Genomic DNA, 15,410 nt, shown 5'->3' with positions numbered 1-15,410 from the left:
TGTGAATTACCCTGACTAGAGTGAGGGTTCTTGCTTGGACAGAGGGTAACCTGACTGCCAACCAAAAACCCCATTTCTAACAAACAACATATCATACATGCCCCATACCTAGCCACCGCTTCCTGCTTTGTCAAGCCGCTAGGAGTCTATAGCTCCAAAATGAATTATTTTAGTGCAAATTCCTTCCAAATGGTGCATTCCCAGCAACATACCCAAATGGTGTACAGACTTAGATCTACTTCCCACTGATGAACCATGGAATTTTTGCTGCGTCCAAAGGAGTACCCTTTCAATTTATTACCATCTTAGATAAAAATCCTACCCACAATATACTCCAGCCCAGGCACCTTCATAGACTGGGACTTAGAGATGATTCTAATTGTGACCAATCTGGATCTCAAAATGCCTACTTTCTGTGGGTAGCAAAGGCATGCCCATGGATAGCCGATTTTTGAACTGTGATAATACATGCAATATCTGATATGACTACATTTTCTGTTCCTGTGATGACTCTAATTGTGTTATTGAGGTGTGAGAGACACCCCTACTGAGGTTCAGAAACAGCCATGGTGTTGCATATGGCAAAGAGAAAAGTGGTGGGCCACTGGGGACAGGCCTTTTTTCCACTATCAAAGACTGGCTTCATGACTTAACGTATTGCCACGGGCATCTTGATGCATACTGGGGGCCAATACTGATCAAATCCAGATGTAAAGGTATTTGAGGACGCATCAGACCGTGTAACATACAATGATTGGATGAGCAACATTAAACATCACCTGACAGACAATACCCCTGGTAACCACACAAAATGCTTACCATAGCTCGCAATAGCTCCTTGAAGGTCAGGATATGGCCATTTTGACCTCGCCTGGATTCAAATCAATGATTACAACACGTGGACTCGTGCTGAATATTGACATCAATCTGTGTGCAATATAGACGCGCATCAATGTGTGTGCGCTCTGTGTTTAGCCTTCATTTCTGAACATGAGGCAGGGTAGCCCCAGGGAGCAGGAACTGGTGTTGGCAGGACATGGTGCAGCTCAGCTTTCCTGGTGTAGGATTGGAAATGGTTACTCTGACTTTTCTCTTTTCCTGTATAAAAAGGAGAAAGTGATTGTTAATGGGGTAGTGTCTCTCAAATGATAAAACAGACACCTTAATAGATCAAATTGACCCAGTCACTAGAGAGAAGGATTACATTAGCTAACAGGATCGCACTTCCCAAATTCCTGTGCATATTCATCAATATTCCTGTACACCTCACGTATGGTTAGACTGAACTGAGACAGAATACAAACCAGGTTAAAATGGGAAACATTGACCCTCCCAATTGAACAGGGCAGTCCCCAGCACCTAAGTTTGAACAATGCTGCATGTGCAGATGTCTGTGCATGGAGGCCCATTATGCACACCATCCTGAACCATTCCAGCTGCACACTGCTGCAGAAGTGGGCACAGCACACCCACATCCCCTAACACTTTCCTTTTCTCTCCAGCTAAGCACCCTAGATTGAAGACTGACACTATCAATTGCACTGACAGGGCCAGGAACGGGCTCAGAATTCTTTCTTGGTTGGAGCTTTTTATGCACCAAGTATCCCACTCATGCCTAACCTTAAATTGCCACTTGCATCTCACCTTAAGTTATGTAAGCAACTAAAATGTCTACATCTACAAAGACATCTGTGGTATCAAGAGCCATACCTCTATATATTTATTTGTATACATCAGAATCAGGGAAGTGTGCACAACATTGTTGGACCTGGCTTTTTGACATGGTCATCCCCAAACTTTTTGCCTCCTTCCTCCTATTTTTTCTGACCTGTTGTTGTTGACTTTTGAACTCTGGGCACTTTACCACTGCTAACCAGTGCTAAAGTGCATATGCTCTCTGTGTAAATTGTACTGTTGATTGGTTTATCTATGATTGGCTATTTTATTTACTTGTAAGACCCTAGTAGAGTGCAGTATATGTGCCTAGGGCCTGTAGATTAAATGTTACTAGTGGGCCTGCAGCACTGGTTGTGCCACCCACTTAAGTAGCCCCTTAACCTTGTCTCAGGCCTGCCATTGCAAGGCCTGTGTGTGCAGTTTCACTGCCACTTCGACTTGGCATTTAAAAGTACTTGCCAAGCCTAAAACTCCCCCTTTTCTACATATAAGTCACCCCTAATGTGTGCCCTAGGTAACCCCTAGAGCAGGGTGCTGTGTGGGTAAAAGGCAGGACATGTACCTGTGTAGTTTATATGTCCTGGTAGTGTAAAATTCAAAACAAAATTTGTTTTTACACTACTATGAGGCCTGCTCCCTTCATAGGCTAACATTGGGGCTGCCCTCATACATTGTTGAAGTGGCAGCTGCTGATCTGAAAGGAGCAGGAAGGTCATACTTAGTATGGCCAGAATGGTAATACAAAATCCTGCTGACTGGTGAAGTCGGATTTAATATTACTATTTTAGAAATGCTACTTTTAGAAAGTGAACATTTAGTTGCACTTAAATCTTTCTGTGCCTTACAATCCACGTCTGCCTAGGTTTAGTTGACAGCTCCTTGTGCATTCACTCAGCTACACCCCAAACACAGGGTACTCAGCCTCACTTGCATACATCTGCATTTTGAATGGGTCTTCCTGGGCTGGGAAGGTGGAGGGCCTGCACTCACACAAAGGACTGCCACACCCCCTACTGGGACCCTGGCAGACAGGATTGAACTGAAAGGGGACCTGGTGCATTTCTTAGCCACTCTTTGAAGTCACCCCCACTTCAAAGGCACAATTTAGTATAAAACAGGGCCTCTGCCCTACCTCATCAGACACTTGCTGGAGAAGAAACCTGAACCAGAACCTACATCCTGCCAAGAAGAACTGCCTGGCTGCTCAAAGGACTCACCTGTCTGCTTTCTACAAAGGACTGCTGCCTTGCTGTTGGCCTGCTGCCTTGCTAAACTCTTGTCTGGCTGTAAAAGTGCTCTCCAAGGGCTTGGTTAGAGCTTGCCTCCTGTTCCCTGAAGTCTCAGGACCAAAAAGACTTCTTTCTTTCAACTGGACGGCGTGTGCGCCGAAAAATTTGACGCCCAGCTTGTTCTGCGGTGAGAAAATCACTGCACGCCGATCCGGAAAGACGCCGCTCAACGCGATGCCTACGGTGCGACCGGAACTTCAACGCACTGCCCCGCCTGGACAACGCCGCCCGACTTCAGAGAGGAAATCGACACAACGCCTGCCGTGAGGAAGAAAATTCCACGCACAGCTCCCTGGAACGACACGCAGCCGGTTAACAAGTCTAGGAATCCACGCACAGACCCGGGAACATCTGGTGATCCCGCGAACCATAGAAGGAGTCTGCCCGCGTGCCGGAAAACGATGCACGTCTTCCCCGAGTGAAAAATAACAATGCAAGCCCGTGTGTGAAGGGGCGAAACCGAAGCACACACCATTTTTCCACGCATGTCCTTCTGTGCGGCCCTCTGCGGAGATTTTCCACTCCAAACCAGGTACTTTGTGCTTGAAAGAGACTTTGGCGGTCATTCTGACCCTGGCGGTTGTAAACCGCCAGGGCAGAGTGCCGCGGAAGCACCGCCAACAGGCCGCAGTAAAGCCGCGGTCAGAAAAGGGAACCCAGCGGTTTCCCGCCGGTTTCCCGCTGCCCCAGGGAATCCTCCACGGCGGCGCTGCAAGCAGCGCCGCCATGGGGATTCAGACCCCCTTCCCACCATCCTGTTTCTGGCGGTTTTCACCGCCAGAAACAGGATGGTGGGAATGGGTGTCATGGGGCCCCTGGGGGCCCCTGCAGTGCCCATGCCATTGGCATGGGCACTGCAGGGGCCCCCTAACAGGGCCCCATTAGGATTTTCAGTGTCTGCAAAGCAGACACTGAAAATCGCGATGGGTGCAACTGCACCCGTCGCACACCAGCAACTCCGCCGGCTCCATTCGGAGCCGGCTTCATTGTTGCTGGGTCTTTCCCGCTGGGCGGGTGGGCGGCCTTTTGGAGGTCGCCCGCCCGCCTAGCGGGAAAGTCAGAATGACCGCGGCGGTCATTTGACCGCGGTGCGGTATTCTGGCGGGGGAACTTTGGCGGGCGGCCTCCGCCGCCCGCCAAAGTTGGAATGACCCCCTTTGTTTGCTTTTTAAAGACTTAAGACACTTTCTATCACCTTTCAGTGATATTTCTACAAATTCTTATTGCATCTTTTATTGTCTTGATCTACAATATCCAGATAAATATTCAATATTTTTCTAAACACTGTGTGGTGTATTTTTGTGGTGCTATATGGTGTTATTGTATAATTTATTGCACAAATACTTTACACATTGCCTTCTAAGTTAAGCCTGACTGCTCGTGCCAAGCTACCAGAGGGTGGGCACAGGATAATTTGGATTGTGTGTGAATTACCCTGACTAGAGTGAGGGTTCTTGCTTGGACAGAGGGTAACCTGACTGCCAACCAAAAACCCCATTTCTAACAAACAACATATCATACATGCCCCATACCTAGCCACCGCTTCCTGCTTTGTCAAGCCGCTAGGAGTCTATAGCTCCAAAATGAATTATTTTAGTGCAAATTCCTTCCAAATGGTGCATTCCCAGCAACATACCCAAATGGTGTACAGACTTAGATCTACTTCCCACTGATGAACCATGGAATTTTTGCTGCGTCCAAAGGAGTACCCTTTCAATTTATTACCATCTTAGATAAAAATCCTACCCACAATATACTCCAGCCCAGGCACCTTCATAGACTGGGACTTAGAGATGATTCTAATTGTGACCAATCTGGATCTCAAAATGCCTACTTTCTGTGGGTAGCAAAGGCATGCCCATGGATAGCCGATTTTTGAACTGTGATAATACATGCAATATCTGATATGACTACATTTTCTGTTCCTGTGATGACTCTAATTGTGTTATTGAGGTGTGAGAGACACCCCTACTGAGGTTCAGAAACAGCCATGGTGTTGCATATGGCAAAGAGAAAAGTGGTGGGCCACTGGGGACAGGCCTTTTTTCCACTATCAAAGACTGGCTTCATGACTTAACGTATTGCCACGGGCATCTTGATGCATACTGGGGGCCAATACTGATCAAATCCAGATGTAAAGGTATTTGAGGACGCATCAGACCGTGTAACATACAATGATTGGATGAGCAACATTAAACATCACCTGACAGACAATACCCCTGGTAACCACACAAAATGCTTACCATAGCTCGCAATAGCTCCTTGAAGGTCAGGATATGGCCATTTTGACCTCGCCTGGATTCAAATCAATGATTACAACACGTGGACTCGTGCTGAATATTGACATCAATCTGTGTGCAATATAGACGCGCATCAATGTGTGTGCGCGCAGTGGTATCCTCCACAATTGTGCCTGTGATTTCTGACTACTTTTATAATGGTGTTATTGATCTCTCTGTAAGAGGTGTTACAACTTGCTGAATTTAAAGTTAAAAGAAATCAATAGGCTTCTGTCTTTGTTTATGATAAAATGTGCATGCTTTTGGCATTTCCTGTTTAATGATGAAAAGTTATGTTAAAGGTGGCAGGCATTTTCTATATAGTTGTGAATTCCTTGATATGGAAAGTAGACACAACCTTCGACAAGTGATATATGTTCTTGTAATAGCCCATTTAGTAGAATTGCTATTCTTTGAGTTAGATGTTGCTTCCGAGTAATTTGTGCCTCACAGATAAAGAAAACAGAATAGATTTAGAGGTTTGGTTGCTACTTTTGACATTTCGTTGCCGTATGTAATTTTCACCCTGTTTATTCTGCACGGCCTTTTTCGGAAGGGTGTGAGTTTGTAATTCCACAAGAACATTTGCAAATATTTGTTATTTTGTAAGTAGTATTTAGGTGTGTGCGCATTAATTCATTTTTCGTTTTTTAAAATAAAACGGCACTGACTAGACAATTACGTTGTAAAGTTTTGTTTGTGCGTTGCTAAGTTCTTATGGCCAGATGTATCAAGCGTTCTTGCATTCGCAAACGGTGCGAATGGCCGTTTGCGAATGCAAAAATACCTTTCATTATGTATGAAATGCATTTGCAATGCAATTTTAAAGAATCGCTAAAATAGCGATTCCTTAAAATTGTGAGCCCGTTTAGAGAATCGCAAACTGCGATTCTCTAAATAAGAAATCGCAAATAAGGAATTCTTATTTGCGATTTCTTAAGCACATGTATCAAGCTTTTCCTTAATGCGAATTGGGCATTAAGGAATCGCAATTACCATCGAATAAAACTTGGTGGTAACCATGTGCAAAATTAAAAAATGCATTAAAAATGCCTTTTTAATATTGACATGTAAGGCACACATGCCCCTTTGGCATGTGTGCGCCTTACATGTCCTAAATTATTTTTTGGGGTGCAGCAGAGAGGGCCTTATGCCCCTGCACCCTGTAGTTTGCATTTCCCAAATTGCAAATTCCAGTTAGGAATTCGCAATTTGGGAAATGCAAAGAATCCGCAAATATGGGCCTACAGGCCCGTAGTTGCGAATGGGGTCTGTATCGCAATTTGCGATTCGGTAATAGCATTTGCAATTTTTAAGAAATCGCTATTACCGATTCGCAAATATGATACATACCATTTTGCAACTCAGAAATAGCGATTTCTTAAAAATCACTTTTACCGAATCGCAAAAGGGTTAGATGATACATCTGGCCCCTAGTTTCTCGTCAGCAGCACCTATCTGAGTAAGCCTTAGACTGCATTCCCGCATCACTTGGAGCATCACATGGCAAAAAGGTACGTAGTTTTAGATTCCATAGTAAGGAGGCCCCAGGGTACAAGACGTGAAAGACCCCTTGGAACCTCCTCAACCAGATTTGTCACATTAGTTATCATCAATATCAGGCGCAGCTCATCAGCCCCCGCCAGCAGCAGCAACTGCAAAACCTTTTATCAAAAAAACTATAGTAAATTGTTTGTTATCGTTGTTTGATAAAAGGGGCTGGGCCACAGGCTTGACAAGCACTGAGGGGGAGAGCACAGCACTCCCCCTCACTGCGCATGTACATTTGGCCGACGTCTCGGGCCGGCCAAACACACATGCGAAGTAGGCTCTCTCCAGCCCAGTAACATAGTTGCCGGGATGGAGAGAGCATGCATGGGCTCTCAGTCTACCTCGGAGTGCCCTGGCTGGGCGCTGCCAGCCAATCCTAACGCTGCTCTGGCGGCGACAATGAAGGTACGCTTTAAAAAATATATAATTTCACCCCTCCCATTCCCCCCCGCGCGCCGCCCCGCCCCCGGTTAGCACTGCAAGCTGCTCATGATCAATATTGATGTATTTGTGAATGTCTGCTAACAAGCTATGCATACACAAGAAATGAATTGTACGTTAAAAATATATATGAAATATTACAACTAGATAATGTTCAGGATATGTAACAGCACATATAACTAAATTCACACTTCAAAAACAGACACAAATTACAGCTGCCATAAAGCGAATTTAATATCTATTTCCAAACACACACGTACTAATGAGCATAAATACATATGTAGACACATATAGGTATATAATGGATAAAATACCCACCTCCTGTTCATTATAAGGATATCACAAATCCCTGAGGAGATCATAACCATGTAGAGGAACGAGGCTGAAGGTTTCTTTAGGCCGAGTTCCTTTATAAGGTTATGGAACTCCAATGTCACTTGCAATATCCTTATCATGTACGCCAGGGGGTACTTCATACCAAATAATACATAGTCACACCCTCACTTTCCCTGCAAACCACTTAAAACATCGGTGCATAGCTCTTTCATCTAAAAGAATGACCAGGTTTCCAAACCTGAGGAAAAAAATAAAATCCCAAGTACAAGATTACATTAAAAACCTGTAAGATATTTGTTGTATATAGATATTAGAAACAGTTAAATGCAAGTCATAAAAAAAAAAAGAAAGCTGCAGTAGCTTTGAATGTGTTGAAAGACGCAGAAATATTCCAGGTCTTCTCTAACTAAGAAATGCAAAAAACAGACACATTATCTCTGCTTGTCATCGAAAGATATTAAAATAGAGCAAATCAAAGAAATGCAACATTCCATTTTTATTGCTATAAACAGTTGCTTCAATTATGCTCCATGACCTGGATCTGGCAGCAGGCACAGTGATGTCAGAACTCAACTATAAAAATTAAAAATAGTCAGGTGCTGATGTCTTTTCCTGACAATCTGTGTCTGAGTGCTCCACTAGTGGCTGATTCAAAGAAATTAGAGACATGCATTTATACAGGGATTACAGAATCCCAGGTATAATGTACACATCATAAAGAGATTTGGCCACATACACATGGTTCTACACTTCTGGACATCAAGACCTAGGCCCTGATTATGAGTTTGGCGGTGTTTTTTGAAGACTGCAGTGGTGACGGCTGCCAAAAGACCACCAGTGTTGGTGGTCTCACCACCGCCATATTACTAGTCACAAACAGAAGAATGGCCAAAAACAGCCAAAAATCCAACTCCGACAGGCCAGTCGAGAGCAAGAGAGAGTAGTCCCACCACCAGCACCCTCACGTCGACAACATACCGCCCTCCAAAATATGACCCACAAATCAGCACAGCGGTCTTTCCACGGCAGTAAACCATTGGCGGTGCGACCCGCCGTGCTCAAAAACACCTCCAGAAGAACCCAAAGCCACATTGGACAGTGCGAACACCCCACATCTGAGACACATACACACATCAGACACACACCACTATAAAACACCCCCCCCCACACACATCCCACAATCCTTTGCAAAAGGAACAATTCACACAGACCCGGACATTCTGCTATACCCAATTTATATCACATATACACCATTGGCACACACACACATCACACAGAGCACAACTGCACACAAACACCACAACCCACCACCAAACCAATCGAAACACCCCACATACCTCATAAAGCACCAAACACATCACCTTTGCGCACAACATCCCCCTCCCCCACAAATCCACTTCATTACCACCATGTCTCCTCAAAAGCACCCACAATTCACAGACGAAGAGTTGAAGGTCATGGTCGATGAAATCATCAGGGTAGAGCCACACCTGTTTGGAGCACAGGTACAGCATACGTCAATAGCCAGGAAAATGGAGTTATGGCAGAGGATCATCGAAAGGGTCAATTCAGTTGGCAACCATCCACACACAAGATAGGTGTTAGAAATGGGGTTTTTGATTGGCAGTCAGGTTACCCTCTGTCCAAGCAAGAACCCTCACTCTAGTCAGGGTAAGTCACACACAATCCAAATTATCCTGTGCCCACCCTCTGGTAGCTTGGCACGAGCAGTCAGGCTTAACTTAGAAGGCAATGTGTAAAGTATTTGTGCAATAAATCATGCAATAACACAATATAGCACCACAAAAATACACCACACAGTGTTTAGAAAAATATATAATATTTATCTGGGTATTTGTAGGTCAAAACGATCAAAGGTGCAATATGAATTTGTAAAGATATCACTGAGAAGTGATATGAAGTGTCTTAAGTCTTTAAAAAGTAAACAAAGTCTCTTTCAAGCACAAAGTACCTGGTTTGGAGTGGAAAATCTTCGCACAGGGCCGCAGAAGAGGAGATGCGTGGAAAAATGGTGTGTGCGTCGGTTACGCCCCTTCACACACGGACTTGCGTCGTTATTTTTCACGCGGGGAGACGTGTGTCGTTCTACGGGAAGAAAAATGGTGTGTGCATCGGTTTCGCCCCTTCACACACGGACTTGCGTCGTTATTTTTCACTCGGGGAAGATGTGTGTCATTTTCCGGCACGCAGACCGTCTCCTTCTATGGATCGCAGGATTACCAGATGTCCCAGGGTCTGTGCATGTATTCCTCGGCTTGTTATCCGGCTGCGCGTCGTTCTGGGAGGCTGTTCGTGGAATTTTCTTTCTCACAGCAGGCGTCGAGTCGATTTCCTCTCTGGAAGTCGGGCGGCATTGTCCATGCGAGGCCGTGCGTCGAAGTTCCGGTTGCACCGCAGGCGTCGTGTCGAGCGCCGTCTTTCTGGATCGGCGTGCAGTGACTTTTTCACTGCGGAGCCAGCTGTGCATTGAAATATTCGGCGCACAAGGAGTCCAGTTGAAAAAGAGAAGTCTTTTTGGTCCTGAGACTTCAGGGAACAGGAGGCAAGCTCTATCCAAGCCCTTGGAGAGCACTTTTGCAGCCAGACAAGAGTTCAGCAAGGCATCAGGGCAACAGCAAGGCAGCAGTCCTTTGTAGAAAGCAGTCAGGTGAGTCCTTTAGGCAGCCAGGCAGTTCGTCTTTGCCGGATGCAGGTTCTGGTTCATGTTTCTTCATCAGCAAGTGTCTGAGGTGGTAGGGCAGAGGCCCTGTTTTATACTAAATTGTGCCTTTGAAGTGGGGGTACCTTCAAAGAGTGGCTAAGAAGTGCACCAGGTCCCCTTTCAGTTCAATCCTGTCTGCCAGGGTCCCAGCAGGGGGTGTGGCAGTCCTTTGTGTGAGGGCAGGCCCTCCACCCTCCCAGCCCAGGAAGACCCATTCAAAATGCAGATGTATGCAAGTGAGGCTGAGTACCCTGTGTTTGGGGTGTGTCTGAGTGAATGCACAAGACACTGTCAACTAAATCTAGCCAGACGTGGATTGTAAGGCACAGAAAGATTTAAATGCAAAGAAATACTCACTTTCTAAAAGTGGCATTTTTAGAATAGTAATATTAAATACGACTTCACCAGTCAGCAGGATTTTGTATTACCATTCTGGCCATACTAAATATGACCTTCCTGCTCCTTTCAGATCAGCAGCTGCCACTTCAACAATGTATGAGGGCAGCCCCAATGTAAGCCTATGAAGGGAGCAGGCCTCACAGTAGTGTAACAACGGATTTAGGGGTTTTACACTACCAGGACATATAAACTACACAGGTACATGTCCTGCCTTTTACCCACACAGCACCCTGCTCTAGGGGTTACCCAGGACACACATTAGGGGTGACCTATATGTAGATAAAGGGGAGTTTTAGGCTTGGCAAGTACTTTTAAATGCCAAGTCGAAGTGGCAGTGAAACTGCACACACAGGCCTTGCAATGGCAGGCCTGAGACAAGGTTAAGGGGCTACTGAGGTGGGTGGCACAACCAGTGCTGCAGGCCCACTAGTAGCATTTAATCTACAGGCCCTAGGCACATATAGTGCACTCTACTAGGGTCTTACAAGTAAATCAAATAGCCAATCATGGATAAACCAATCAACAGTACAATTTACACAGAGAGCATATGCACTTTAGCACTGGTTAGCAGTGGTAAAGTGCCCAGAGCTCAAAAGCCAACAACAAAAGGTCAGACAAAAAAGGAGGAAGGAGGCAAAAAGTTTGGGGATGACCCTGTCAAAAAGCCAGGTAGGAAGAGGATGGAAGGTGCATACCATGGCATCACAACACCACATTGCCATCAACAAGACTGGCAGTGGGCCCCCACCTCCTCCCCCAGAGTTCACATCCTGGGAGGAGAAGGTTTTGGACATACTGCATCCAGAGTGCCTGACTGGAATAATAGGAAGACTGGGGTCCGGTAAGTCACTAACAATCCCTTGCCACCAATGACTCCTGTACAGCATGTGTCCCCACCATCCTATCACTCCCTAATTCAACCCACCTCACATTTCCCCCCTCCACCCAACCACCCAATGGTCCTCCCCTGCATGCGACACTACCCCACTGCCACCATTCACCACAGTCCTTCTCTATTGCACAGATGGCTCTCACTATGGCAAGCACTACAACTCCCACAACGCATGACTCCCCATTCATGAAAAGCTAACAGTCCCTTGTAACAGTGGAACATCTACACCCAAAACCATCTCACAAGTTACAATAACTGGATGTTTCGACTGCGTACCACTACATGGCAATGACAGCTATGCCACCCACAATCCACAACCCTCCATGGAGCATGGAACCTGTTCTACCATCCATCACCCACTGACAATGTCTGCAGTCCCGCATCTGCCATTGCAATCACGGAAAAGTAAGTCAAGCCACTGTGTGCATCATACAATGATACAAACAAGTACACCTCCACAGTATATCCCCCTCTCCATCCACAGGTACCCCTGCCACTGCCACCCTGCAGAGAATGCCAAAGACAGACAGCCCTCTCCAGTATGAAGGCCCCAGTGAGGATTACAGTTCTGGATATCTAGACATTGATGATTCACTGGTCCATCTGGGACATCTGATCAGTCCACCACCACCAGCCTCACCCTGCCCACATCTGAGGCCCCCACCCCTGTGGTATCAACAACACAGTCAACCCCTCCTCCCCAAACCTGTGTCCTAAGGACTGTTCAAACAGCAGTGTGCCCCACAGTACAGGGACCTAATTCTACCCCCGACCCAAGACAATGATGGTCCTGGTGTAGCTGGGAGTGGGCACAGGCACAGGAAGCCATGGCCAGTGGGAGGGGCCAGGGGATGGGGCCCCCAATGGGAAGGACTGGCCAGGAGGCTATCTCCCTAGTCCTCTGAGCATACCAGCAATCCCAGGACAAGATGGGCCAGATACTCTCCACCTTGCAGAAGAACCAGAGGCTGCAGAATAACCAGAGGCTACAGAGGGAACACCACCAGGAGGCCATGGAGCAGTGGCAGGCTCACAATGCCACCGTGGCCACCATTGCAGGGGTGCTAAAGGAACTCACATCCATCCACCATGTGTCCTCCTCCCATCAGCAGGCCCCTTCCACTAACCACATACCGTCTGTGCCATACACTTCCACTTCAGCTGGTGGAATGGAGGCCTTGCCAGAAGAACCACAGGACACTAGCACCCCTCCCTCTGTAGCTGAGTAACCCCCTACAAATGAGGTCATCCATCCAGAAATCCTGCAGGAGCTCATGCCAAGACCAAACACACTGCCAGGAAGTGAGACTCTCCTGAACATTCTCCCTTGTGTGCCACTGACACAGTACGACTCCACATTGTCATCCATTTTCCATGGTCCCTGGATACTGGACCTGTGCTACCGACCGTTGGGCCAGCTGCTCTGATGATTTCAATCACCTTGACACCACTCATCACCCATTGCACTTGTAAATCACAATAAACACCGTTGAGCACAGCTACTGCTTACCTGTCTTTATTGTAACATGTATGAATTAACTGGTGTACAATATGTCAGCATACTTAAACCACTGACCGACAAAGGTTTGCAAGATGGACAGAAGGGGGGACGTGCGGTGCAGCAACTTTGGTAGTAGAACAGACTCATCCACAAATCCTGTGTCAAGGAAGCCACCAATCAAAATAGGAACCAGAGTAGCACCACCCAAATTACCTGCAAATACACCAAGACAGGGCTAACCATCACGACAGTCAACACACATGCAGTACATTGTCGTCCCTCTGAGTGCGAGTACCCAAGTGGCATGTCATGGTCCATCCCTCACAGCTCACAGTACCCAACTAAAGCTGAGTTCCACTGTCAATATGAGTTACCTTCCATATCCGTCCATTGTGTACAGTCAGGACAAGTTGCTGTACTGTGGACACAAACTTGGTTGACAGTCCTTTTGCAGTTTACACCGTAAAACTGGGACCATACATCATGGCCATTCCCTTGCAGATTTGATGGCAACCAACAGCACAGTAAACATAGCACTGACATATGAACAGTGACACCTTCCCTGATAGGTAAAATGTCATTTCCACAGGATGAGCTATGTCACAAGGCAGACAGGAGTACAGTTCACATACAAGACACTTGACCCATACCTGCAGATTTTGGAAGTATTGTTGGATCAGCTTTGTCCTGGAGTCATGTCCATCCTCATCATCTGCCTCCTCATCAGTGTCTATGTCACCATCATCAGCCACAGGCCTAGCTGCCACCTCCTCAACATCCAGTAATGGTATGTGATGTCTCAAAGCCAGATTGTGTAGCATGCAGCAGGCAACTAGGAACTGGCAGACCTTCAGTGGTCTGTGGAGCAGGGCACCTCCTGAGACATGTAGACACCGAAATCTAGCCTTTAGCAGTCCAAAGGTCCTCTCGATGACATGCCTCGTCCTGCCGAGGACCTTATTGAAACGATTTTCACCATCTGTTATTGGATATTTCACTGGTGTTGGAAGCCATGGAAAGTTAGGATAGCCAGAGTCACCTGTGTGCACAAAGGTTGGACTGGTAGTGACACAGGGTACAATGTGAAGCGAGGTGACATAACAGTTGCACACATACAATTGGCTACATACTAATGAGCCAAGCCCTTTCTCTCTGTAATTGTGCTATCATGTGTGGAACATTGGTGTTCCTCAGCACGTAGGAGTCATGCACAGATCTAAGAAACTTTGCCGTCACTTGTGAGATGTACTAGTCAGTGAGACACACTACCTGGACATTGATGGAGTAAAAATTATTCCTGTTCCTGTATACTTGTTCATTCACCCTGGGAGGAATCAAAGCAATGTGGGTGCCATCTATGGCCCCTATCAAATGAGGGACATGTGTCATAGCATAGAAGTCAGATTTAACAGTGGCCAGATGTGCGAGTTGGAGGAACCTGATGTAGCTGTCCAGGTGTTTCAGGAAAGCACACAGTATATCGTACAACACTATGCTGAACTTAGGCTGTGACATCCCTGCTGCCAAGTCCTCTGTCATCTGGAACGAGCCTGAGGCAAGGAAGTGTAGAACAGATAAGACATGTACTGTGGGAGGGATACATAGGGATTACGGATGGCTGGCAAGAGATCCTGTTCCACTTGGGTACACAGTTCCATGATGGTCTGATGGTTTAGATGAAAGATCTGTATGATGTGTCTCTCTTCCAGGATAGCAAGGTGAACTAGGGGCCGGTACACCAGTGCATGTCTCATTCTGACAATTGCACGGTATCTACAAATAAGAGAGGAACTGCACATGTTGACAGTTCACAGGCCACCTAACACTATACATATAGCTTCGTAAAACACACATTTTGTTAGGCTGTCTATGATGTAGCAAGTGACTGCACATGTCGTGTCATACTTATCAGTACACACACATGACTCTCCCTGAATGTCACACGTGTGAGCCTTGCTTTGATGTGTGCTAATTTCTGAACATGTCACTAGAATTCATGCATCATTCACTTATCATTCACCTACAATACACTAACTACATGTAAAATGACAGCCGCCTGTCCTGCAAGCACAGGACAGATGGAAGTGACCTAATTCCACCGGCATTAGTCATTATGGCGGTAGGCGGTCGCAACCGCGTGCATCTCATCATTGGATAACATTTTTGACTATGGGAGACTGGGGCCAATGAGGATCACCTCCGGCGTTGATGGTCAAGTATGCGTGGGCCGTGACCGCCATTTTGTGTTGCATAGGTTGCATTGGGTTTGAAAGGAGTGGAGATGACGCACACAGAGTGGATGCATGCATATGTCAAAGCAGTA

Source organism: Pleurodeles waltl, chromosome 7, assembly GCF_031143425.1.
Source record: "Pleurodeles waltl isolate 20211129_DDA chromosome 7, aPleWal1.hap1.20221129, whole genome shotgun sequence".
In the NCBI taxonomy this organism is placed as follows: domain Eukaryota; kingdom Metazoa; phylum Chordata; class Amphibia; order Caudata; family Salamandridae; genus Pleurodeles; species Pleurodeles waltl.
This window is presented reverse-complemented; position numbering follows the sequence as displayed.